The sequence below is a fragment of the Panthera uncia genome (assembly GCF_023721935.1).
Source record: "Panthera uncia isolate 11264 chromosome A3 unlocalized genomic scaffold, Puncia_PCG_1.0 HiC_scaffold_11, whole genome shotgun sequence".
NCBI classification, from domain to species: Eukaryota; Metazoa; Chordata; class Mammalia; order Carnivora; family Felidae; genus Panthera; species Panthera uncia.
The window spans coordinates 9385138-9409529 of NW_026057578.1; the positions used below are offsets into that span (position 1 = coordinate 9385138).

At 43.9% G+C, this 24392-nt stretch overlaps 1 long non-coding RNA gene across 1 annotated transcript; it reads left to right on the top strand.

The window, feature by feature from the left end:
• The first annotated feature begins 13309 nt into the window (after positions 1-13309).
• LOC125936044 (uncharacterized) lies at positions 13310-18558 on the top strand. The gene is made up of 3 exons (XR_007461908.1): positions 13310-13418; positions 17057-17212; positions 17978-18558. It is a non-coding gene; the product is annotated as an uncharacterized LOC125936044 (long non-coding RNA).
• Positions 18559-24392: the final 5834 nt, after the last annotated feature.

Consider the following 24392-nt stretch of genomic DNA (forward strand, 5'->3'; position numbering starts at 1 on the left):
AGCCGTTTCTGTATCTCATACACAATTTTTGCCGTATCTGTGTAACAACAGTTATAACGATAGGAAATACTTTTCTTTCAATCAGCTTTCCTTTTATTTTTACTTAGCTGAATTTATTTCAATGGAAATGTTATATGAAAACCATAAATGTAAAACACCAAGAACCATTTACCTTAAATAGATAACCACCTTGAATATACCACAATATAAACATTAAAAAATGCTATTAAATTCTACCTAGACTTAGCTGCTGAAGGATCTGAGCCCGGAGTTTGTTCTTGCTTTGGTAGGTGGGGAGGTTAACACATGAGAAAGTGATGATAAACACTATACTAGCATCAAGTAAGCCTTGCTCCCCAACCCAGACAGAAGGACCCAAAGAGAATTCAATGGGCAACTCCTTTCCACTGTGTAGGAATGTGTCAGTGTTATTTAATGATGAGTGAATGTACTCCCAAACCGTACTGAGTATCCTATTTTCTGTTTAAAGAAATACCATATCATTCTCTGCTCTCATCCAAGAGAAATATCCTGGAAACAGAGACTTACACTCATGGACATTTTTAAGAGTCTACATCAATTACCTAGAAACAATGTGAAGCTTGCTCCTCTTGAAGCCCACTGCTAATGCCTGCTTATGGACTAAAAATCTGAGAAAAGTGGTAAAAGTCAACATTAATCTATTTTTCTTCAAAAAGGATTTATCCGTGAATTCACTGGTTCATTCGTTCAGTGAGTACTCACTGAGAGCTCTAAGCACTGGGAATAAAGTGATACGCAAGTCAGACGTTGTCCTGCCCTCACATGGCTTATGAAACATGAAAATGGCGTCACAGTAGCCTGACTAGATGGCAACATTTACCTAACAGCAATGGAACAATCCTATACAGAGCCTTCCTGCTCCTTAAGTAGAACACTGGACTAAGAAATTAGACCGGCAGATAGAGGGGCAGGAGGGATCATAATCTGGCCTCTTCACTCCTTAAAACAGTGTTTAACTGGGAGTGAAAACAGTCAGTTAACTGTCCTTGGTTTATTGGTGGGAAAGGAGCCAGCCTCCCAAATGTCTAGGACCTGAATTTCACTACTCAATTTACTCACTGTGTTTCTTCCTCAACATAGAGAGTCACAGAACCCTCTCGTGTCGCCAGGAAAACGGTGGTGATCAACCAGTCGGTGTCTGGGAATCAGAAAGACCTAGCCTCAGGAGGAGCCAAGATGGCAAAACAGCATGGAAGTTTTTTTATGTGTCTCACATCCATGAAATACGGCCGGACCAACACTAAACTATCCTGCACACCTAGAAAACGGATCTGAGGATTAACACGACAATCTGCACAACCTGAACCACAGAATTCAGCAGGTACGTGACGCAGAGAGGTGAACTGGGGGAGGAAGCCGCGGAGGGCAGGGAGGTGCTTTTGTGTGGGGAGAGAGGATGGAGATGGGGGGTGGGTAGAATATGAGAAAAGCACCCCCCCCCAACCCCGAAAGCAGCCGGAGAGAAAGTGGCAAATTGGAAACAGCCGCGGGGACTGAACTAAAAAGGGGGAAAGGAGAAAGGAGAGGGTTTAAATTCCATTAAGACTGTAAACAGGGGACGCGCAGTCTGAAACTCCGCAGCTCGATACCTGGCGGTGCTCTGATGGGAAGGGCGAATCCCCAGGAGCAGAGTGGGGTCCCGGGTTCTTCGGGCCACATGGGGAGAGGTGGTTCCCCCGCTGGGCGGACATCTGGTAGAGGCTGTGCGGCCCCCGGACAGGCAAAGGCCCCAGTGGACCCGGGAGACCAACCACATTGGCTGGCGCTGGAACGAGGTCGCTGGTGGTGAAGCCCGGGGCTAGACGTCTGCACGTTGGGATTTGCCACAATCCCTGAAACGCTGCTGCCACACGATCCGTGAACTTTTTCAGGGGCGGCCCGGCACCCAGCCGCAGTCTCTGGGCACCGGCAGCAGCACGGTCGGGCGAACGTTCCTGAGTGCGGCCGGCATTCAGCCATCGCTCTGTGAGAGCCGCTGCAGAGGGGCGGGAGGGGTCAAAGCCGTGATCCCCCAGAAGTAAGGGGTCGGGAAAAACAGCCACATCAGAGAGAAAACTCAGGAGGGAGGTACTGCCTGGGGCGTGGTCACAGACAGCGTAAAAGCGGGGAGCGGACGGAAGCCGAAGACAAAGGAAGGGTGCGCGACTGCTGGTCGGGGAAAACAGAGTTCCGATACTAGAGACTGGGTAGCCGGGTGACGCCATGGTCACTGGTCCCCCGCGCATGCGCAGAGGCACCTACAAGCGCCACAACAACCCACCGCAGGAAGCTAAGCAGCGCCATCTAGTGGAGAGCGGAGCCCTTACACTAAGCCCCACCCCACTGGGCCAACCTCGCTCTTGAGGAACACAAGTCTCTCCACCCGCTTAGTTTATGGACTATAAAACACTTCATAGTTTGACTTCTAGCGGAAAACGAAGTAATTTCAGGCATATTTCAGTCTGTTCACCGGTCCATCTATTCATTTTTCTTTCTTTTTTTTTCTTTTTTCTCTTTTTCATTTTTTTCTTTCTCTTGAATACAGAAAGGGAAAAAATCCATTTTTACTTTCAATTTTTTTAAAAAATATTTTTCTTTAATTTTTTCTACTCTATTTTTTACTTTTGTGTATAAATTTTTTCACATTCTATTTTTCGTTCCGTCATTTCATTTTAGTCTACTTCAGTGTATTCATTTTTTCAAAGCTTCAAATAATTTCCTTTTTTTATCCTTTTTCTTTCCCCTTTTGTCTCTAATCTATCAAGCCCCTTTCAACACCCAGAACAAAACACACCTAGGATCTAGCATCATTTATTCGATTTTGTGTGTGTGTGTGTGTGTGTTTGTTTTCAATTTTTTAATTTTAATATTTTTTTAATTTTAATTTTAATATTTTTTTAATTTTAATTTTTTCCCTCATTGATTACTTTTCTCCCTTCAAAATGACAAACAAAAAATTCACCCCAAAAGAACGAGCAGGAAGAAACGACAGCCAGGGACTTAACCAACACAGATACAAGCAAGATGTCTGAACCAGAGTTTAGAATCATGATAATAAGAATACTAGCTGGAGTCAAAAATAGATTAGAATTCCTTTCTGTGGAGATAAAAGAAGTGAAAGCTGGTCAGGATGAAATAAAAAATGCTATAACTGAGCTGCAATATCGAATGGATGCCATGGCAGCAAAAATGGATGACACAGAACAGAGAATCAATGATATAGAGGACAAAGTTATGGAGAATAATATAGAGCAGAGGGAGATTAAGGCAAAAGAGCACGATTTAAGAATTAGAGAAATCGGTGACTCATTAAAAAGGAACAACATCAGAATCATAGGGGTCCCAGAAGAGGAAGAGAGACAGATAGGGGTAGAAGGGTTATGTGAGCAAATCATAGCAGAAAACTTTCCTAACCTGGGGAAAGACACAGACATCAAAATCCAGGAAGCACAGAGGACTCCCATTAGATTCAACAAAAACCGACCACCAACAAGGCATATCATAGTCAAATTCACAAAACACTCAGGCAAGGAGAGAATCATGAAAGCAGCAAGAGAAAAAAAGTCCTTAACCTACAAGGGAAGACAGATCAGGTTTGCAGCAGACCTATCCACAGAAACTTGGCAGGCCAGAAAGGAGTGGCAGGATATATTTAATGTACTGAATCAGAAAATATGCAGCTGAGAATTCTTTATCCACCAGGGCTGTCATTCAAAATAGAAGGAGAGATAAAAAGTTTCCCAAACAAACAGAAATTAAAGGAGTTTGTGACCGTTAAACCAGCCCTGAAAGAAATTTTAAGGGGGACGATCTGAGGGGAGAAAAAATGAAAAAACGTAAACAAAAACAAAACAACAACAACAAAAAACAAATCAATAAAGACCAAAAGCAACAAAGACTAGAAAGGACCAGAGAACACCACCAGAAACTCCAACTCCACAAGCAACATAATGGCAATAAATTCATATCTTTCAGTACTCACTCTAAACATCAATGGACTAAATGCTCCAATCAAGACATAGAGTAACAGAATGAATAAGAAAACAAGATCCATCTATATGCTGTTTACAAGAGACCCACCTTAGACCTAAAGACACCTTCAGATTGAAAGTAAGGGGATGGCGAACCATCTATTATGCTAATGGTCAACAAAAGAAAGCCAGAATAGCCATACCTATATCAAACAATCTAGACTTTAAAATAAAGACTGTATCAAGAGATGCAGAAGGGCATTATATCATAATCAAGGGGTCTATCCACCAAGAAGACCTAACAACTGTAAACATTTATGCTCCAAATGTGACAACACCCAGATATATAAATCAATTAATCACAAACATAAAGAAACTCATTGATAATAATACCATAATAGTAGGGGACTTCCAACACCTCACTTGCAGCAATGGACAGATCATCTAATCAAAAAATGAACAAGGAAACAATGGCTTTGAATGGCACACTGGACCAGATGGACTTAACAGATATATTCAGAACATTTCATGCTAAAGCAGCGGAATATACATTCTTCTCCAGTGCACATGGAACATTCTGAGACACATATCAGCCCTCAAGAAGTACAAAAAGATCAAGATCATACCATGCATATTTTCCAACCACAATGCTATGAACCTTGAAATCAACCACAAGAAAAAATTTGGAAAGGTAACAAATACTTGGAGATTAAAAGAACATCCTACTAAAGAATGAATGGTCTAACCAAGAAGTTAAAGAGGAAATTAAAAAGTTCATGGAAGCCAATGAAAATGATAACACCACAACCCAAAATCTCTGGGATGCAGGAAAGGCAGTCATAAGAGGAAAGTATATAGCAATCCAGGCCTTCCTAAAGAAGGAAGGAAGGTCTCAGATATACAACCTAACATAACACCTTAAAGAGCTGGAAAAATAACGGCAAATGAAACCCCAAAACAGCAGAAGACAGGAAATAATAAAGATTAGGGCAGAAATTAATGCTATCAAAACCAAACCAAACCAAACAAAACAAAACAGTAGAACAGATCAATGAAACCAGAAGCTTGTTCTTTGAAAGAATTAACAAAATTGATAAGCCACTAGCCAGTTTGATCAAAAAGAAAAAGGAAAGGACCCAAATAAATACAATCAAGAATGAAACAGGAGAGATCACAACCAATACAGCAGAAATAAAAACAATCATAAGAGAATATTATGAGCAATTATATGTCAATAAAATGGGCAATATGAAAGAAATGGACAAATTCCTAGAAACATATACACGACCAAAACTGAGACAGGAAGAAATAGAAAATTTGAACAGACCCATAACCAGTAAAGAAATCGAATTAGTATTCAAAAATCTCCCAAAAAACAAGAGTCCGGGGCCAGATGGCTTTCCAGGGGAATGCCACCAAACATTTAAGGAAGAATTAATACCTATTCTCTTGAAGCTGTTCCAAAAAATAGAAATGGGAGGAAAACTTCCAAAATCTTTCTTAAAGCCAGCATTACCTTGATTCCAAAACCAGACAGAGACCCCACTAAAAAGGAGACCAATTTCCCTGATGAACTTGGATGCAAAAATCCTCCACAAGATATTTGCCAACTGGATCCAACAATACATTAAAAACATTATTCACCACGACCCAGTGGGATGTATATCTGGGATGCAGGGCTGGTTCAATATTCGCAAAATAATCAATGTGATTCATCACATCAGTAAAAGAAAGGACAAGAACCATATGATCCTCTCAATAGATGCAGAGAAAGCACTTAACAAAATACAGCATCTTTCTTGATAAAAACCCTGAAGAAAGTTGGGATAGAAGGATCATACCTCAACATCATAAAAGCCATACATGAAAAACCCAACACTAATATCATCCACAATAGGGAAAAACTGAGAGCTTTCCCCCTAAGGTTAGGAACAAGACAGGGATGTCCACTCTCGCCACTGTTATTCAACATAGTATTGGAAGTCTTAGCCTCGGCAATCAGACAACACAAAGAAATAAAAGGCATCCAAATCGGCCAGGAGGAGGTCAAACTTTCACTCTTCGCAGATGACATGATACTCTATATGGAAAACCCAAAAGATTCTACCAAAAAACTGCTAGAACTGATTCATGAATTCAGCAAAGTGGCAAAATATAAAATCAATGCACAGAAATCGGTTGCATTCCTATTCACCAACAATGAAGCAACGGAAAGAGAAATCAAGGAATTGATCCCATTTACAATTGCACCAAAAACCATAAAATACCTAGGAATAAATCTAACCAAGGAGGTGAAAATCTATACACTGAAAACTATACAAAGTTTATGAAAGAAATTGGAGAAGACACAAAAAAAATGGAAAAAGATTCCATGCTCCTGGATAGGAAGAACAAATATTGTTAAAATGTCAATACTACCCAAAGCAATCTACATATTCAATGCAGTCCCTATCAAAATAACACCAGCATTCCTCACAGAGCTAGAACAAATAATCCTAAAATTTGTATGGAACCAGAAATGACCCCGAATAGCCAAAGCAATCTTGAAAAAGAAAACCAAAGCCGGAGGCATCACAATTCCGGACTTCAAGCTGTACTACAAAGCAGTAATCACCAAGACAGTATGGTACTGGCATGAAAACAGACACTCAGATCAATGGAACAGAACAGAGAACCCAGAAATGGACCCACAGTCATATGGCCAACTCATCTTTCACAAAGCAGGCAAGAATATCCAATGGAATAAAGACAGTCTCTTCAGCAAGTGGTGCTGGGAAAACGGGACAGCAACATGCACAAGAATGACCCTGGACCACTTTCTTACACCATTCACAAAAATAAACTCAAAATGGATAAAAGACCTAAACGTAAGACAGGAAGCCATCAAAATCCTCGAGGAGAAAGCAGGCAAAAACCTCTTTGATCTTGGCCACAGCAACTCCTTACTCAACGTGTCTCTGGAGGCGAGGGAAACAAAAGCAAAAATGAACTTTTGGGACCTCATCAAAATAAAAAAGCTTCTGCACAGCGAAGGAAACAATCGGCAAAACTAAAAGGCGACCGACAGAATGGGAGAAAATACTTGCAAATGACATATCAGATAAAGGGTTAGTATCCAAAATCTATAAAGAACTTATCAAACTCGACACCCAAAAAACAAATAATCCAGTGAAGAAATGGGCAAAAGACACGAATAGACATTTCTCCAAAGGAGACATCCAGATGGCCAACCGACACACGAAAAAATACTCCACATCACTCATCATCAGGGAAAGACAAATCAAAACCACCATGAGATAGCACCTCACACCTGTCAGAAGGGCTCACACTAGCAACTCAGGCAACAACAGATGTTGGCGAGGATGCGGAGAAAGAGGATCTCTTTTGCGCTGCTGGTGGGAATGCAAACTGGTGCGGCCCCTCTGGAAAACAGTACGGAGGTTCCTCAAAAAATTAAAAACAGAACTACCCTATGACCCAGCATTTGCACTACTAGGGATTTACCCAAGGGATACTGGTGTGCTGTTTTGAAGGGATACATGCACCCCAATGTTTATAGCAGCACTATCAACAATAGCCAAAGTATGGAAAGAGCCCAAATGTGCACCGATGGATGAATGGATAAAGATGTGGTCTATATATCCAATGGAGTATTACTCGGCCATCAAACCGAATGAAATCTTGCCATTTGCAACTACGTGGATGGAACTAGAGGGCATTATGCTAAGCGAAATTAGTCAGAGAAAGACAAATATCATATGACGTCACTCATATGAGGACTTTAAGACACAGAACAGGTGAACATAAGGGAAGGGAAGCAAAAAGAATATAAAAACAGGGAGAAAGACAAAACATAAGAGACTCTTAAATGTGGAGAAGAAATAGAGGGTTGCCGGAGGGGCTGTGGGAGGGCAGATGGACTAAATATGTAAGGGGCACTAAGGAATCTACTCCTGAAATCATTGTTGCACTAGATGCTAACTAATTTGGATGTAAATTGAAAAAATAAAATTAAAAAAAAATAATAAAATAAGATAATAAATAAGATAATAAATAAGATAATAAAATAAAATAAATAAGATAATAAAAAAGACTTAGCCTCAAGACTTGGCTCCGTGACCTCCTATCTATGTGACTTATGTGGCTTTCCTCTCTAAGTTTCTGTATGGAATAGAATCATCATAATAATTATACTGTGGTTACTGGAAAGATTGAACGAAGCGATACACTAGATATGATCGCCCCTACAAGATTTTATTGCAGCTTGAAACACCACCCGTGTAGAAATGAATGTGCCAAGGCTCTGCGTTTCTTCAGGCATAAAAGGTGAAAGGAAAAAGACCCACTGGGATTCTTGCCTCAGGGGCTGTGAAATGCCTTGCTCTTGGAGAAGAATCATGGAACCCACTGAGCATGCTCCTGGCAGTCTTGTCATGCAGGGAGGTGCTGCTATGGTCATGCTTCCTGTATTGATGCAGGTGCCACTTGTCATTCACTACAGCAGTGGTTCTCAAATAGGGACCATTTTGGCCCCAGAGGACATTTGACAATGTCTGGAGATATTTTCGTTTGTCACGCTGGGTGGGATGTGGGTAGAGGACAGGGACACTGCTGAACAGCCTACGATGCACAGGACAGCCCCCACCACAGGAAATTATCACGGTCAAAACATCAATGGCGCTCCTGTTCTGGAATAAGGTGAACCTCACCAAACCAGTGCCTGGTGGTAAAGTAAACCCTTGTATTTCTAAGTCAGGACACCTGTGCCCTAAAGAAACCAGCTGATGCAAATGGGTAAAACAAGGATATTTCAAAGGGAAAGAAGAGTCAGATGTGGGAAAGCTTGGTGAGAGTGAAGACATGGGGCTTGGAGGAGGAGTGTTTACTCTCTTGAGTGTTCCCTCCACCAGTCTAAAGAGCAGAAGACAAGGATCCAGGTATTAGAGTGTTTGGCAGTGAGTCCCTCCCTTCTCTGAAGACGCCCACCGGGACCCAAACTGCCGGGGGTTCCATATAACCAGAGATGTTAATGAGTAACCCTAAAATGTGATTCAGTAAAATTGCCCGATTTTTTAAGTTTATTTATTTGGGGGAGGGGGTACGGGCAGAGAGAGGGAGAGAGAGAATCCCAAACGGAGCCGAATGTAGGACTGGACCCCACAAACCTTGAGATCACAACCTGAGCCAAAACCAAGAGTCAGATGCTTAACCGACTGAGCCACCCAGGCACCCCTAAAATTTCACAAGTTTTAAGGACCTTGCAAGGGAAGTCGGCTGTGGGCCAAATATGGCTCGTGCTCATCTGAATGACCTTGGAGGGGGAATCAATTCAACACAACGAGGTAAGTACAAAGTAGAAGTGAGTACCAAGGTGGAGAGGCAGCCCGGAGCTTGGCTGTGTTACCCTCCACCCAGATAAATGGAGAGGCCTTGGAAGGCAACAGGCACGGCAGCAAAGAACCTGGGCTGCAGAAGAGGTCCTGGCCACCATCACTCAGCTGGAGAAGTTCCTCCTGTCTCTAAGTATCTATAGGATGCGAAGCACGTCCCCTTGTGATGCTGGCCTCAGGCGGGGTGAGATAAGACATGCGCAGTACGTGATAAGGACACCGTTAAAGGCAGCCATGACAGTGGCTTGTTCTGCAAAGTCCCAACTTGGTTTTGAAATAGGCCCTGTGATGAAACCACAGTAGAATAAAGACTGTCAGCTTACAGCATTACTTCTGGTCTGACAGGTAAGTGGGCTTCCATTTGGGTCTTATGCTCTGTATTTGAGCACTCTAATTGGGGGAATGAGGTCCAAGTCAGGATGAATCACAGATATGCAAACTTTCTATTTTGTGTATAATTCACAAGCCAGAATTTCCAGTGAAGCTTTGGAGTTTATCCTTTTTTTTTTTTTTCCTTTTTTTTTTTTTTTTAGGATAAGAAATGTTCTTGAAACAGAAGACATTGTAGACAGCTCTCATTGCCTTCTGGGTAATCATGTCTTTAAAGTAAGCTCCTGAGGCTTATTATGAAACAAATTGCATCTTACTCATGTCCTTGGAGAGATGGTTTAGATGGATGGGTGTTGGAGTGGAAGCTTCCAGAAGCCGATCTTGTTTCCAAGGAAAAGAATATGCTTTCACTTTTTGATGGCACACAGTGGATTGTTTCTATGCCCATTCCTGAGTCTTCCACAGGAACACATAATGGCTATCTGCTGCCACAACGGTGAAGGAATTTTCCACTCTGATAACTGTGATGCTGTCTCATCTTTATGAGGTGCAGAGGGAACGAGTGTTTGCCCGGAATTAGCAACTGTTAACCCATCTTCTCCTGGGAGCTTACGACTCAACAGCAGCCCTTAGCTGACATTTACCGAACCCCTCCTATGTGCGTGCAGCGCTGTTCTAGAACCTAGAGCTTCAGGGCTGTGGAAGTCACAGTTATGTAGTCACGGTCACTGGAGTGGCCTCTGGGGAAGGTGGCAGGGACCAGGGCCAGGAGCAAGGCTCAGTCAGGGTCTCAGCAAGAGAGGGGCTCACGCTCCCAACTGTGTGCTGTAAGAAGCACTTAATAAAGGGACTGTCTACACAGACCGAGGCAGTGTCTGGGCGAAGCAATAAGTACATCTAGAACAGTGACAGTGGCAACCATTAACACCCCCAGGCCTGACGGGACAAGAAGAGAAAGTGCCACCAGAACCGAGAAGGGTAACTGCATGGAGAGGAATACCAAGGGGACCTGTGGCCTGTTTTACAGGGACAATCATCCCATGGACATGCAGAGGGGAGGGAGGTGGGGGAAATACCCCAAACTCTTTCTCTCCCACCCTCAATCTTCTTTGGTGCCCTTACTGGCCAAGCCCAACAGGAAACTCGAAGGCAGAGAGCCCATCGCTGCAGACCCCACGGTCAGCCTCCCAGGACACGGAGCAGGCTGATGGGGATGTGGACCTAGACAGAGCAGCGAAAGGGATCCCACACGTTGTCCAGCATCTGTGATGTTTGACTTTGTGCAAGGAAAATGCATGCAAGTGAAGAAGGTGAAGGACGCGAGGGAGAAAGAGGAAAAAAGGAAGAAAAGGCAGGAACAGGTGAAGAAAGGTAAGTCAACAGGCAATGAAGTTCAGAGGAGGTGTGTCCTTGAGTAAACACCAGTTGCTATGGGAACACCAGGAGGAGTCCCTACCTCGGACTTGGGGAGTCAGGTAGGGCCTCCTGAGGAAGGAACCCCTGGATGGACACTTGAAGAGCTGGTAAGAATTTGCCAGGTCAGAAGGTAGAGAATGGCACTGACAGAGGTCCACGAGTGAACCAAGGTTCTTGGAGGTCAAAGCTAAGTTTAGGGAAAAGCAAGAAGTAAGACTGGTGGAGGAAACAGAGCATCCGAAAGACCGTTGGATGTAACAAGGAGCTTCATGCTAAAGCAAATGGGAGACGTGGAAATGAGGGACAAGAGTAAATCAGCACTTTCATTTTTTTCCTCCAGCTTTACTCCCAGGAAGTACATTTAATGCTGCCAACCTTTTGGCAAACACATACCTGTTTGTCCCTGTACTTGACAAAAGGAAAGCATGCGTGGGAGATTCGTTTGTCTTTTTAATCCATGGCCAAGATCCAAAGGGCCCAGAAAAACAACACAGGTGGTTCTTTGGTTGGCTGAATGTTTCCATGAGAAAAGAAACTGCTGTCTACTATCCACGGCACACCTGAGTAGAGATACCAACATTTCGAAAGGCAATCCGACACACCTTTGGCATTTAAGAACCGAAGTCTTCAGCCTCGGCATGGTGAGCCGAGCCCAGATTAATGACCTTTCAGACTATAGGCTCAAGGAATTCGAAACAGGTCAGCCTTGCAAAGAATTTTAAGAAATCGTTGAACCACAGCAAATCAGACTTCTCATTGGTTCCACCCACCCTGAAGCAAGTGGCCCTCCCCATTTCCTCGGAGACTCCATTTCCTCTGCTCCCTCCACTTGGAGGTTGGGAGAACAAACATAGACTGCTTGCAAAGACACTACCTTTGGTGCAAAACAAAGGATGTACATAAATAGAAGCCTGGTAACTCCTCATTGGGTTCATCATTTCCAGGCCACCAGTTCATGGAGGAGGGCCAATTTTCATAACTCATGTGAGTGTTCTTTGCGTATTTGCTTTCTGTATGAGATGTGTTTTGCAATAAATGAATCATGCAATATAGTGATCTAACAGATAAAATTCCCAGGTCATGGTTTGTTTTTGTCTTTATCTTGGTAACATGCATTCTGCAATTATGAGTTTGGAAATAGAAACTGTCTTATCACCCCCCCTGGCACTGATAACCACTGGCAGGATCCCCAAAATCTAAAACAAACATGAACATGATCCACTGGTTTAGTCTATATGTCTTTCAAAGGACGAGGGGGGGGGGGGTTACGGATTTTACCTTTTTTCTGGATTTCCAAATCTTGTAAGATATTAACATCAGCACTTACCCGATGCCCTTTCTTAACAACAGATCTTCTCAAACTACACTACCCTTGCTCTCACTACACTAAATCTTTGCCAACATCGAGGTTCACATTTCTGCAAAGGACAGTTCTGGGGGGGCCATGGCTTTGTTATAAGGGTTCTACCCAGGACAGCTACCCCTTCTTGGGGCCAATGGCTCCTCCCCTACTCTTCCAACTTGTTCTGGGGGTGGCTCTTGGTCACATAAGTCCCTTCCCCTTCCTAAACACGTGAATGAACACAGTCTGGGCCAATGATCCCATCATATCCCCTGGCCACAGTGGTCGGTCCAGGGATGGCGTAAGTCTAAGGCCAAGGCCAGTCAGAGAAGCAGGGATAAGACTAATAGTGAAACTTCAGACTGAGTCAATGCCCTTGATCCACGTATGCCTGAAACTAGCTGCTCCATCCTGCCCATGGTTTGCTTCAAGAAGGCAATAAATGTCCCTCTTTTGCTTAAGATAGTTTGATTTTTCTATAACCTGTAAGTGAATGAGTCCTGATGAATATATCATGCTTGTCATGCTTTTTAGAAAATAAAACGATCAATTTTCTTTCTATATTAAATTTCTTTACCCATAAAATGCTAACAGAATATCACAGGTCCCTGGTATGGCTGTGACCTGTGCACCCCCGCTCCCACCCCGCTGGGACCACCCCACTTGATCAACGCCCTGCTGCTGCAATCTTGACATTTTAATCATGTTTAATGTTTGAAGGAAAAGCCCCACAAATTAGGTAGCTGGTCCAGAGAGAATCCAGCACTTGGTGACATCACAGAGGTAATAAGGGAGGGGTTTATACACAAAGGGCACCCATACCTCAGAGTGGAATCATTCTTTCCACTGGTGGTATAATGAGCAGACGCTAATGAGGGGGGGAAAGGGGAAGACCGTGGGGGGCGGCTGCTGATGGAATTGGCCATGACCTCCAGAAAGGCATTTTTGGTGGGTCCCTAGGAAGCACTGGGGAGAGACCCCCTAGGGTGGGGAAGGATGGGCAAACTCTGATCGTATGTTTAAGTCAGTAGGAGATGTTCTAAATGAAGGAACAAAATAAACACTCCTCATTAGGAAAAAAAAAAAAAAAAAAGTCATTAGGGCCAGACTGCCTGGGACAGGCAGATTAGGAATCAGACTGCCCGGCTTTCATTTCTGCTACTGCCTAGCTGTGTGACCTTGGCCAAGCTACCTAACCTCTCTGTATCTCATTTTCCTCATCTGTACAATAAAACTAAGAATTGTACCCATCTCATCATGTTTTGTCAAAAATCATATTAGGTAACGTATGCAAAGCAGACAGCACAGTGTCTGGCACAAAACAAATCTTCAATAAAATTCGATGACGACGATGATGATCGTTATGCATAATTTAGGAATAAGCAGTGTAGTTCTGTGAATAACTAGATAATTAAAGAGTTAGGGATAAGATATCTTTTACTGGGTGAGAAGCAGTGTTCTAAGCCAGAAATTCTCAAATGTTACATCTCAGGAAGCCTTTACACTTTCACAAATTATTTAGCTTCCCAAAGAGCTTTTGTCTGTATGGTGTAGAGCGATCAATATTTACCACAAGAGGAGTTAAAACCAGGAAAGTTTCCAAATATATATTTACCAATTCATGTTAAAACCATAATATATTAATAATAATACATAATAGAAATAAATAATAGCAAACCCATCCCATGTTAACATAAACACCCTATGCTTATAAAAATGTAACTATAGTTCCGAAAACATTTTTGTAGTGAGAGGCACATTTTTAAAGTGTGGTTTCAGGCTCTGGCTACATTGTCCTTCCCACCCCCCACCCCCGTACTCAGTCTGTTGTGATATGTTGTTCTGGTTGAAATAAATATATGAGGAAAATCCAGTCGGACACAAGTATGTGGTTCGAAAAGAGAAGACTATTTTAAGATTTTCAGATAAGAATGGATGCTCTCCTCTGATACTACACCAAAACTCAACAGGTAATAAAGTCGATTGCAATGTGAAATCAAAAAGCATTTCAGATTAACAGGAAAATCCATTTGCTCTATCTTGCGATTTAAATGGATCTTTTACACATGCCTGATTTTCTAATAGCAGAGACTGGTCGCCTGGAAAACACAGACTTACCAACCATCTCATCAGAAGTTGGTTAAGCGTCCGCCTCTTGATTTCAGCTAAGGGCATGATCTCACGGTTGGTGAGTCTGAGCCCGACGCTGGGTTGTGCACTGACAGCACAAAGCCTGCTTGGGATCTCTGTATCCCTCTCTCTCTCTCCCTGCCCCTCCTCTGCTCTCCCTTTCTCTCTCTCAAAAATAAATAAATAAATGCTTTGTTTTGTTTTGTTTTTAAGTACTGAAGTATGAGAATGCTGCCGAGCTCAGAGTGGTGGCTTCGAGTTTTCCAAAATTCTAATTTTTGCTCAAAAATAAACATGTTATCATTGGCCACAAATATCACTAGTTGCTGTCCTTGCAAGGACGGTTCCTTTTGTTCATTTAAAAAAAAAAAATCTGCCAGATCCTGAGGTCTGAGTCACCATAAATTGTCATTCATTCTTCCAGGTAAATATGGTGTTTCCTGGAAACAATGGTGACTTCATCTCCCAGTTCAATCAAACAAGGGTTTTCTCTTAAAGATACCGTCCTAATTCATTATACAGCAGCAGTTCTTTATATATACCTCCCATTTCATCAGACAGAATATTAAAAATGTCAAGATTTAATAAAATTAAGACATGTTACTACTTCAAGGGCGCTATTGATTGATTGATTGATTGATTTTTGAGAGACAGAGAGAGACAGAGCACAAGCGGGGGAGGGGCAGAGAGAGGGAGACACAGAATCCGAAGCAGATTCCAGGCTCCGAGCTGTCAGCACAGAGCCCGACGCGGGGCTTGAACTCACAAACCGCGAGATCGTGACCTGAGCTGAAGTCGGACGCTCAACCGACTGAGCCCCCCAGGCGCCCCTTCAAGGGCGCTCTTAAGTGAAACTAGCATCTAGTTTTTTCCCTGCAAGTACATTCTGGTGAAGACTAGGCTATGGCTCCTGGTCCAGATGTCTCCGGAAGATCTACCCATCACTGCTCTTGTACCATCAGCCCAGATGTCCACTCAGTGAGAAAGGCAGCCTCTTCGGCATCATTTCAAAAATACTTTTGCCTTTGTGGATCCTAGTCTCTGGGATCAAATCACACTTTGAGAACTGCTCCTCTAACCTACCCCCCCCCCCCCCCCCCCCCCCCCCCCCCCGACACTCAATCATTGCAAGAACTCTGGGACATGGATGTTATTATCCCCATTTGCCAGCGAAGAAAACTGAAGCAAAGTGAGGCTTGCTTCTGACCATCAGCCACTGAGAGGAAGGGGCAAAAATTCGGCTGAAGCATGGGCTCCCAGCCACTAGGGTGAAAAGAGGGTATGATTTCATCTGCATATTATTTCCAGCTCTTTGAGACAGATATGCTACAGTAATGAGGGCAAAAGGGAAAGGAATGTAAAGTCAGACCAAAGAATAAAAAGAAAGATCAAAAAGAGGAAATTAGCTTGGATGAAAGATTACCATTTATCCACGAAAGTAAGTATCTTCCCCCACAAACCCAGAACACAGCACATTTAAAACTGCACCGATGTAAAGGACAATTTAGATTTTTTAAAAATCAAGTAATAGAACAATGACAAGTATAAACTGAAAGCCTGGGATGGCACACTTGGGTCAACATCAGAGTTCAAGGAGAAGGGGCTGAGGGCTGAGCCAGGTTCTCAGAGAGCAGTACATGCCTTTTTCTTTAAGAGCAATTTACCAGGACTTATCCAAGCCTGTAAGAGCAATCCCTTAAGACCATCCAATTTCCTTTCTTTCTAATTCCGTACTTAGCAGAGCAACCTTCTGATAATTAATTTGGTTTCTCAGGTAAGTCAATACCGGGAAAGAGACTGGTTGAATTATTGTGCCAGCTGTATGGGCCTGCTCTAAATGAATAAATTGGTTTGTGGATTTATCAGTCCACTCCCCAAGAGTTCAGTTTGCAAATACCACTTTTCCTGGGGCGCGCTGACATTCGACTTGTCGACTTGCAATGCTGCGTGACCAAAGCGAGCGGGGCTGTTTTAAGACTTTCATAACTCTGGGCACTCATCATGGGGGTTCACCCTGCCGTGTTAGATCAACTGTATTAAAATGCACACACATTCCCCGGGCTGCCATATTGCACAACACCAGTTGTGAATGGAGCTCCCAGGAATTGTGACAATAAGTGGCCCCACTTCTACTCTACATTAAATATCATTTGTTTTGTTAAAAATAAGTGGAAAGAATTTTTGTAAGCTTGCCGGTTTCCCTGTAAGTCACTCATTTGATTTACTTGTGGCCACAAGTTCCCGGCAATCGTTATGTATGGCAGGAAATGCTAATCGCCCCCGGCATCCATTCTCTATTTCTTCATTTAGCTGAAGGCTTTCCTGTATCTCTAAACATGGCCGTGTCTTTAAGTCCGGCCAGTTGGGTATGAGTAGGCATTACGTGGGTGACTTCCAGATCACATTCCTTAGAACAGAAATGAGTTCATTTCTTTTATCCTCATTCCTTCTTGTAGTAAAACTTGGAACTGCTTAGTCAAGGTCAACAAGGACAAGACTTCAAAGGCTGGTAAAGCAAGGAAGGAACCCGGGCCCCTGGATGGCATCTTGGAACAGATTTGCCTCTGTCCGTGGACCACCTACCCACCTTCACACTATTGTACAGGAGAGAAGTAAACTACCATGGTTTTGTTTTATATTGGGGGGTCTCTCTATTACGTAGGCTTATCTTATACCCTGGCTGATAGCAGGGGTTGTAGTAAAGTGAGAGAATCAAATTATACATTTTTTTAATGAAGATTTTTATGATTGTTAAATTAAAGCCAGCATCCTTTCTACTAACTACCAGCCCTAAACTACCTGGCTCTGGCTCCTCTCTGACCTCATTTCCTCTTAATACCCGCCCCCCCCAACACACACACACACACACACACACACACACCAACGCACACTCTCAGACTCTCTGGACTCCTTGTTTCTCATCACATCAGACATCCCGTTGCCTCAGGATCTTTGCACTTACTGTCCCTTTCACATGAATACCCTACCCCGTAACACTTTATGGCAAATCCCCCCACCTGCTTCAGGCCTTTGTTCAAATGTCACCTTCTCAGGGAAGCCTTCCTTGACCACCTGACTTACAAGTACACTTACCCTGCCTCTCCCCCAGGCCACCATGCACCCAACGACTCCCCCTCTGCCTTATTTCTCCTGTGGGACTTATGAACATAAGACACATTTATCTCACGTACTGTCTTTCTCCTTTCATCACAAGGGCAGGTATTTTTGTGTTTTGGTCGCTGTAATACACCCAGAACCCAAGGGAACCTAATACATGCTTAGTAAATATTTGTTGAATAAATAAGTTAATCATTTTCAAATTAATTTTTTTCTTTATATGTTAAACTGATTTTTTTTTTTTTTTTTTTTGCTTTCAGGTTTCAAATATTTTGGAGGCCCCTAAAAGGTGTATAGGCTGTAGGCACTGGGCATAGAGTGCCTAATGCATGCCGTAGACCAGAATGTGTGAGGGACAAGGATGCCCCCCGCCCCCGCTCCCACCTTGCCGACACAGAGCCCTTGGCACAAGACAGCAGACACTGAGCACTTCTCACGGCCCCGGGACCCTAGTCATACTCTGTCCGTGTGCCCTGCCCCCATCCTTCCTGGCCCCCCAGTTTCTGCCATTGGGCTTTTGGGGCTGTTTTTGCCACATGCAAGAGAACTAGGTCCTGGGAGTTTATGCCCTTTCTACCTGGCTCTTAGCCAGCAACCAACTGGAAAGGAATACAAAGGCCCAAGCCTTTTACCACCAGTTGGGAAAGGCTCTGAGGTGTGGTTTCTACTCCAGAGCCTCCTTCCCCCATCAGGCGGTTCAGGAGGAGGCTGGGATTTGCCTGAGGTCACACATTGCTTGCCTTCTTTCCCTTCCCTGTCCTGCTCCCCTCCCCTGCTCCCCTGGGATCCTTTTATCCCATTCTTCTGGGAACATATTCTCAATAAATCCCTTGCACATGGATCCTTGTCTCAGCTCCTGTTTCTAAGGAATCTGACCTAAGACGCCCAAAACAGCCTCCCCGCCGGCCACACTCGGCTGCCTGACTTTGCCAAGAGATAAAAGCCACATTGGCCGTGGCTGCCAGGGGCTGCCGTCCCCCCAACCGAGGCTGAGGTAGCACACGGGACACTTTGCTGTGCTCCTCACGGCACCGACGGCCGGCACGGCCACCACCACGCAGATCCCCCGGGAGGAGGAAGAAACTACTGGACGAAGCAGGGAAAGAAAACGACCACACGATGCTCAGAAGCACAAAGGTTGGAGAACAGTGCCAAACTACTGAGAAGTGGGTTCGAGCTCAACTCACCTACAGATTTGTTATAGGACCCAGATGGGCCTCCGTGTGACAAGTTCCAGCGAGGCCACCCTCCAGTGCCAAGACAGGGTTGTCTTGATTCTTCCAGAGAAAATGTACCACGGCAGCACTCTTGTTTCCAGCCTGCTTGTTTGAATTAGAGCTTTGCAGCATTTTAGCTATGGTATCTCTGGGGAGGAGTGAATATGTCAGTGTAATTAACTCATCTGATGAGAGAGGTCTTGTTTATTTCCCCTACAAAATAACAGGTGGTGGCTGAGCTCCGATACATTATGGTGATATGAAATGCATTTAGCATAAATCATATTAAATAAATAGGGAGACAAAATGATTTCAAGGTACATTTTTTATTGTTTTAAATTAAGTTTTGCAAGGGAACAGCTGCATACCAAAAAGCCACAAAGCTGCTACCCACCTCCAATCTGCTCTTCTGAGAAAGTGTTAATGACACGCTCAAGTTCCACCCACCAGGACTAATAGAAACTTCAGTATTGTTTTCAAATTAGGAACCAAACAATCGCCGGCTTTCTGAGCACCCTCTTTGCGCAAGGCAAAGAGCGGTCTAATCAATTTGGGTAATCAGTTAAAACAACCTTACACAATTCATTTCACAAAATCCACAGTGACATTCATTTAATAAACACGTGGAAGCAACACCGTGTGCTGGGCATTAAGTAAATAAAGACAAATAAGACAGAGTCTTTGCCACCGAGGGCTCAGAGCCTAAGAAGGATAGTAGACAATGAAGTGTTTTCAGGGATTATAATGGCAACGCATATTCTTTCTCTCTGCGAAAACTTCAGAAATTTCCAAACGTGACTTTTTTTTATTTGCAGTTAAATGAAACCCAATCCTGGAAAGCAGAAAATGTAGTGTCGGTCAACAGGAAATGCTGCGGAACTCCGGACGTGTTGGATTTGCTCTGAGCATCAGGGACGTCGGGTGGGAGGAAATGGGGAAGGGAAGGAGGAGGGGGTGTGCAGGGAGCAGCAAAGACAACTCCAGCCTCAAAGTCTGCAACTAGTAAGAGCCGAGAGGCCTGAAATGTGCTGAGTACTGGCCCCAAACATACTAGTCCCTCGTCCCTGGAACCTGTCCCTGGTGCCTTATGGGGGAAAGAAAAATGCACAGAATGCAGACAGAGTTAAACTGATGGAGAGATTATCTGGGATTATCCCCCGGCCCTAATGCCATCAAAGTGTCCTTATAAGAAAGAGGCAGAGAGAGCTCTCCCACACAGAAAAGAAGACGGTGTGACCCCAGAGGCCAACACTAGAGAACATAGACTCACAATTTCTATTATTCCTCAAGAAGGAATTCTAGACAGAGAAATTATAAAACTAATGATAACAATACAACACAATCTCCTGGAGCTGAAGAAAGAAAAAAAAAAAATCTTTAAACTGAATGCGCCTTTGAACACCAAGCAAGACAAAAACTAATAATAATAAAATAAAAGCCCTCCCCTAACCACTTATGTGGAAATTTCAGGACAAAAGATACAAGTATAGGAAGTTGAAAACAGACCATAGAGCTAAAATAGCTTACCTAAATTATTAAAGTTCTGGTTCTCATTGGATGTCACGGATGACATTGTCACCAGCATCTGGTACCCAAGGCCTGAGTTCAAATTCTGCTGACACCATCGACAACCTGGTGGGCAGCATAGCACAGAACCAAGAGCTTAAGGGTCTGTCCTCACCAGCATTCAATGCTCAGTCTGCTCTGAGGCCAGCTATCCAAAACCAGGTAGGTGCGTTAATAAACCTAAGTAAACTTCCTTACCATTAGTTACGGCAAGCCTCAACTCTACAGCGCCCCGCGTGGTCATCACCCCTGAGAGCACATGAAGGCAGCGTAATAAACACAGGAAGTGCACAAGTGTCCTTGTAAACCATGAGTTGCAAACCAGAGAGCTTGAATTTGATCTGGTACAAAGACCTATTTGATTGCTCAGGAGTGAAAAATTAAAACTCAGAATGTCCAGAATAACCCAGATTCCCTAGTTCGCTTAAGGAAATCTGTCAAAGCCGGGACCACGTGCCGGCAGGACAACGGGCTGGCTTTGGCCATCTCTGTAGACTCCGACTTGGCTCCACAGGCTGGGAGGGTGTGGCTCCCAAAGTCCCCTCCGGTCTCTAATCACAAACACCTGCCTGATTCACCGGCTGGCATCAGCTGACTGACCCAGGAACATATTTGATTGTGCAGACTCTGCCATGAACAAGGGACTTCCAAGTAGCCAAGTCGGGGCTTGCAGGAGTGAGGTTTCTCCTCTCCACCCAGTTGGAACTCCCGGGGCTCAAGAGACCATGGTCCTCAGTCCATAATGGGCATGTCATATAATCACACTGTAGCACATTATCATTTCATTTAAAAGGAGTGACTGCTGAAATTACATTTCCCATGTAAAACAATAACACGATTCCCAGTTGATCAGCAAATAAATAAGAGAAAACAGCTTTGTAATTATTTCAACAGTGGTCTGATTCAAAAAAAAACAAAAACAAAAACAAAAAACAAAGCAAAACCCATCAAATGCCATGTCAAGAGAGAGCACTAAGCAGCAAGCACTGGGCAAACATTTTACCTGAGTTGAACCCAGCACCTGCTACTCTGAGGATGACTTCTATAATGAAAAGCTGTCGTGTGCAAATGACCCCTCACACGAAAATTCCGCTGTAGATGTCGGAGATGCACGTGGTGCGTGTGAGAAAGAAATTAATCAATACGAAGATGAACACCAGCAGTCTATCGCAACCACGCTGTTTGACAATAATGAAACGGAGGGCGGGGGGACAGACAGGGCTCAGGAAACTCACAAAAGTGCAGGAAACGCCAGCGGTAATCATGAATTAGTAACTCTGGCTAGAAATGGGGAAAACAAGAGTATGCAGAGGAAAAAAATATTGTCAGCAAATGCCCATCCCTGTGTCGCTAGTCGAAGCCACCAATATCTCTCCCCTGAATTATGACAGCGAATGGCTCGCTGGCCTGTCCCCCACCATACGTGACCCTCACAGCAGCCAGAACCGTCCCGTTACAACGCAATTCACATCGAGCGACCTACGCCTCTAATCGGACTCTTCTGTTGGCATCCCTGTCACTTGTTCATAAAAGCCCCAGTCCCCACGTGACCTATGGAACCTGAATGGCCGGATCCCCCATTCCCTGTCTTTCCTTCACGTCCTCCAGGCACAACAAGACGCAGTTTTCAAAACCTGCCAGGCGTGACAGGTGCCGTTCTGCCCTTCTGCAATTGGCTTCTCTCAGACAACCCAGAGCTTGCTCCTCAGGAGGTCTTTTAAAGGCCTCCTCCCCATGCAGCTCCTCCCGGCCAGTCTATCTGACAGCCATGACCACTCCCTTCCCTGTCTTCTTAGCGTGTGACCCTCTCAATTACAGACATTTGAGTCAAGCGTTGGGTGTACTGTCTGTCTCCCCAGTTAGACCACAGACTCCAGGAGATGGGAAAGGTCTGCCTGTTTTGTTCTCTGTTGCAGCCCATGTACCAGGAGAGTGTCTGGGATGTAGAAGGTGCTCAACAAAGATTTGTTGAATTCATGATGGCAATTCAGAGGTAAACAGGAAAACAATGATAATAACATGCAAAAAGGATTGGGTAAATTTACCATCCCCCAAACGGCCCCCTCCCCCTCCAAGAGGATCTGTACCAATCTCCTCCCAATGGAACAGATCAACTGGAGGTTCTGGAAAGAGGAGCTCCAAGAACTGTGCGTGGAATGGTGACCCTCTCCCCCTCCTCCTGTGGAGTATCTGTATGGTGCATCCTAGCCTAAAACCACCAGTCTCTCTCTCTCTTCCTCCTTCATCAAGAACGAAAATGGTTTGATTTGTAATTCCGTTTGACAAACACTTATTTGCTGAATTGAATTTGCAAGGACGCTCAGGCTTCAGTGTGGCAGAAAGAGAAAATTATTATTTAGTCTTAGAAGGAGTTTTTACTCCACTCATTTGTGAAGATTAACAATAAATATTAGGCATCAATCTGATTGCGTCGTATTTGCACACATCTTCTATAAAAACCATTGATGGTGGAGCGCCTGGGAGACTCAGTCAGTTAAGCGTTCGACTTCGGCTCAGGTTATGATCTCATCGTTCGTGGGTTCGAGCCCCGTGTAGGACTCTGCTGTAGCACGGAACCCACTTCAGATCCTCTGTCTCTGCCTCTCTCTCTCTCTCTCTGTCTCTCTCTCTCTCTCAAAAAAAAAAAAAAACTGATGGTAATTTGACAATATGTGATGCTCTTCTGCAAAACTACAGCACGACCAAGAGTTAAGAACCGGAAAACGGTGCATTTGCAAGAAGTCCATTCTCCCAATGCAGTGTCTGCTTTGGGGCAAGTCCTCCTCCTCTACGTGGAAAAAGAAGCCTCTTCCAGAGCAGATCACTGCTGCAAGACAGGTACATGAACTGAAGGAGGGGCCACATGAGCTGATTCACCTGAGAAAGCCATACGAAATTGGTAAGCATAATCTGCATTATCCTCTCTCCTTCCTTCAGTCTAGTGGAGGTATCTTAAAAGGTTGAGGAAGACTGCCTCATAAATAATCATGCTTATGACTGAGCACATTGTGTTTGCAATTTCTCAACTGCAGCACTGTTGAAATTTGGGACTGGGAAATTCTTTGCTGTGTGTGGGGGGGGGGGGTGGCGGGTTGTCTCTGTTCATTGTAAGACGTTCAGCATCGTCCATGACCTCTACCCATTAGATGCTAGTAGAACTACCTTCCACTGAATCAAAAATGTCTCCAGACATTGCCAAATGGTCCCTGGAGGGCAGAATCATCCTCAGTTGAGAACTACGGTTGTCAAATGATCTTGCCACAAACTGAATTATATTTTCATCACCTACGGTTAAAAATAATACATGATGAGGTCCTGTAAATGTATTACCATGGTATGTTTTATGGCCATTTCTTTTTCTCCTTCTGTATTACTTCCACCATATTTCAGGCTCTTAGGAGCTCGGTCGTAATCAGGGAGAAAAATTTGATTGCAAGGAATAGAAATCCAACCCACTTTGACCAAGTAAAAAAAGTAGAGGTCTGAAGTATGCAGAAAAATTTCTAGACCAAAGAAAGCACAGGGAGGATTTCCAAGATACACAGGTGGTCGATCTCTTTCCCTCCTCCTCTCCTTGTTCTTCATCCCTCCCCCCAACATGTTTGCCTTCCGCACAGCAGCAAGAGAGAGTCCTTGAAAACCTCATGCCTCATGGCTCTTGCACTCGTTCCTCTGCCTACAGTGTCCTTTCCCCCAGACATCCATGTGGCTTGTTCCTTCACTTCATTCAAGTTCCTGCTCAGGTGGGACCTTTCAGAGAGGCCTTCCTTGGCTAATCTATCTACAAGAGCAAGACTCCCTCCAATTATTCCCTGTGTCCTTATTCTGTTACCCTTCCTTCATAGCTCTTAACTCTACAACATGATTTCAAGCAGTGTTATGTACTGTCTCT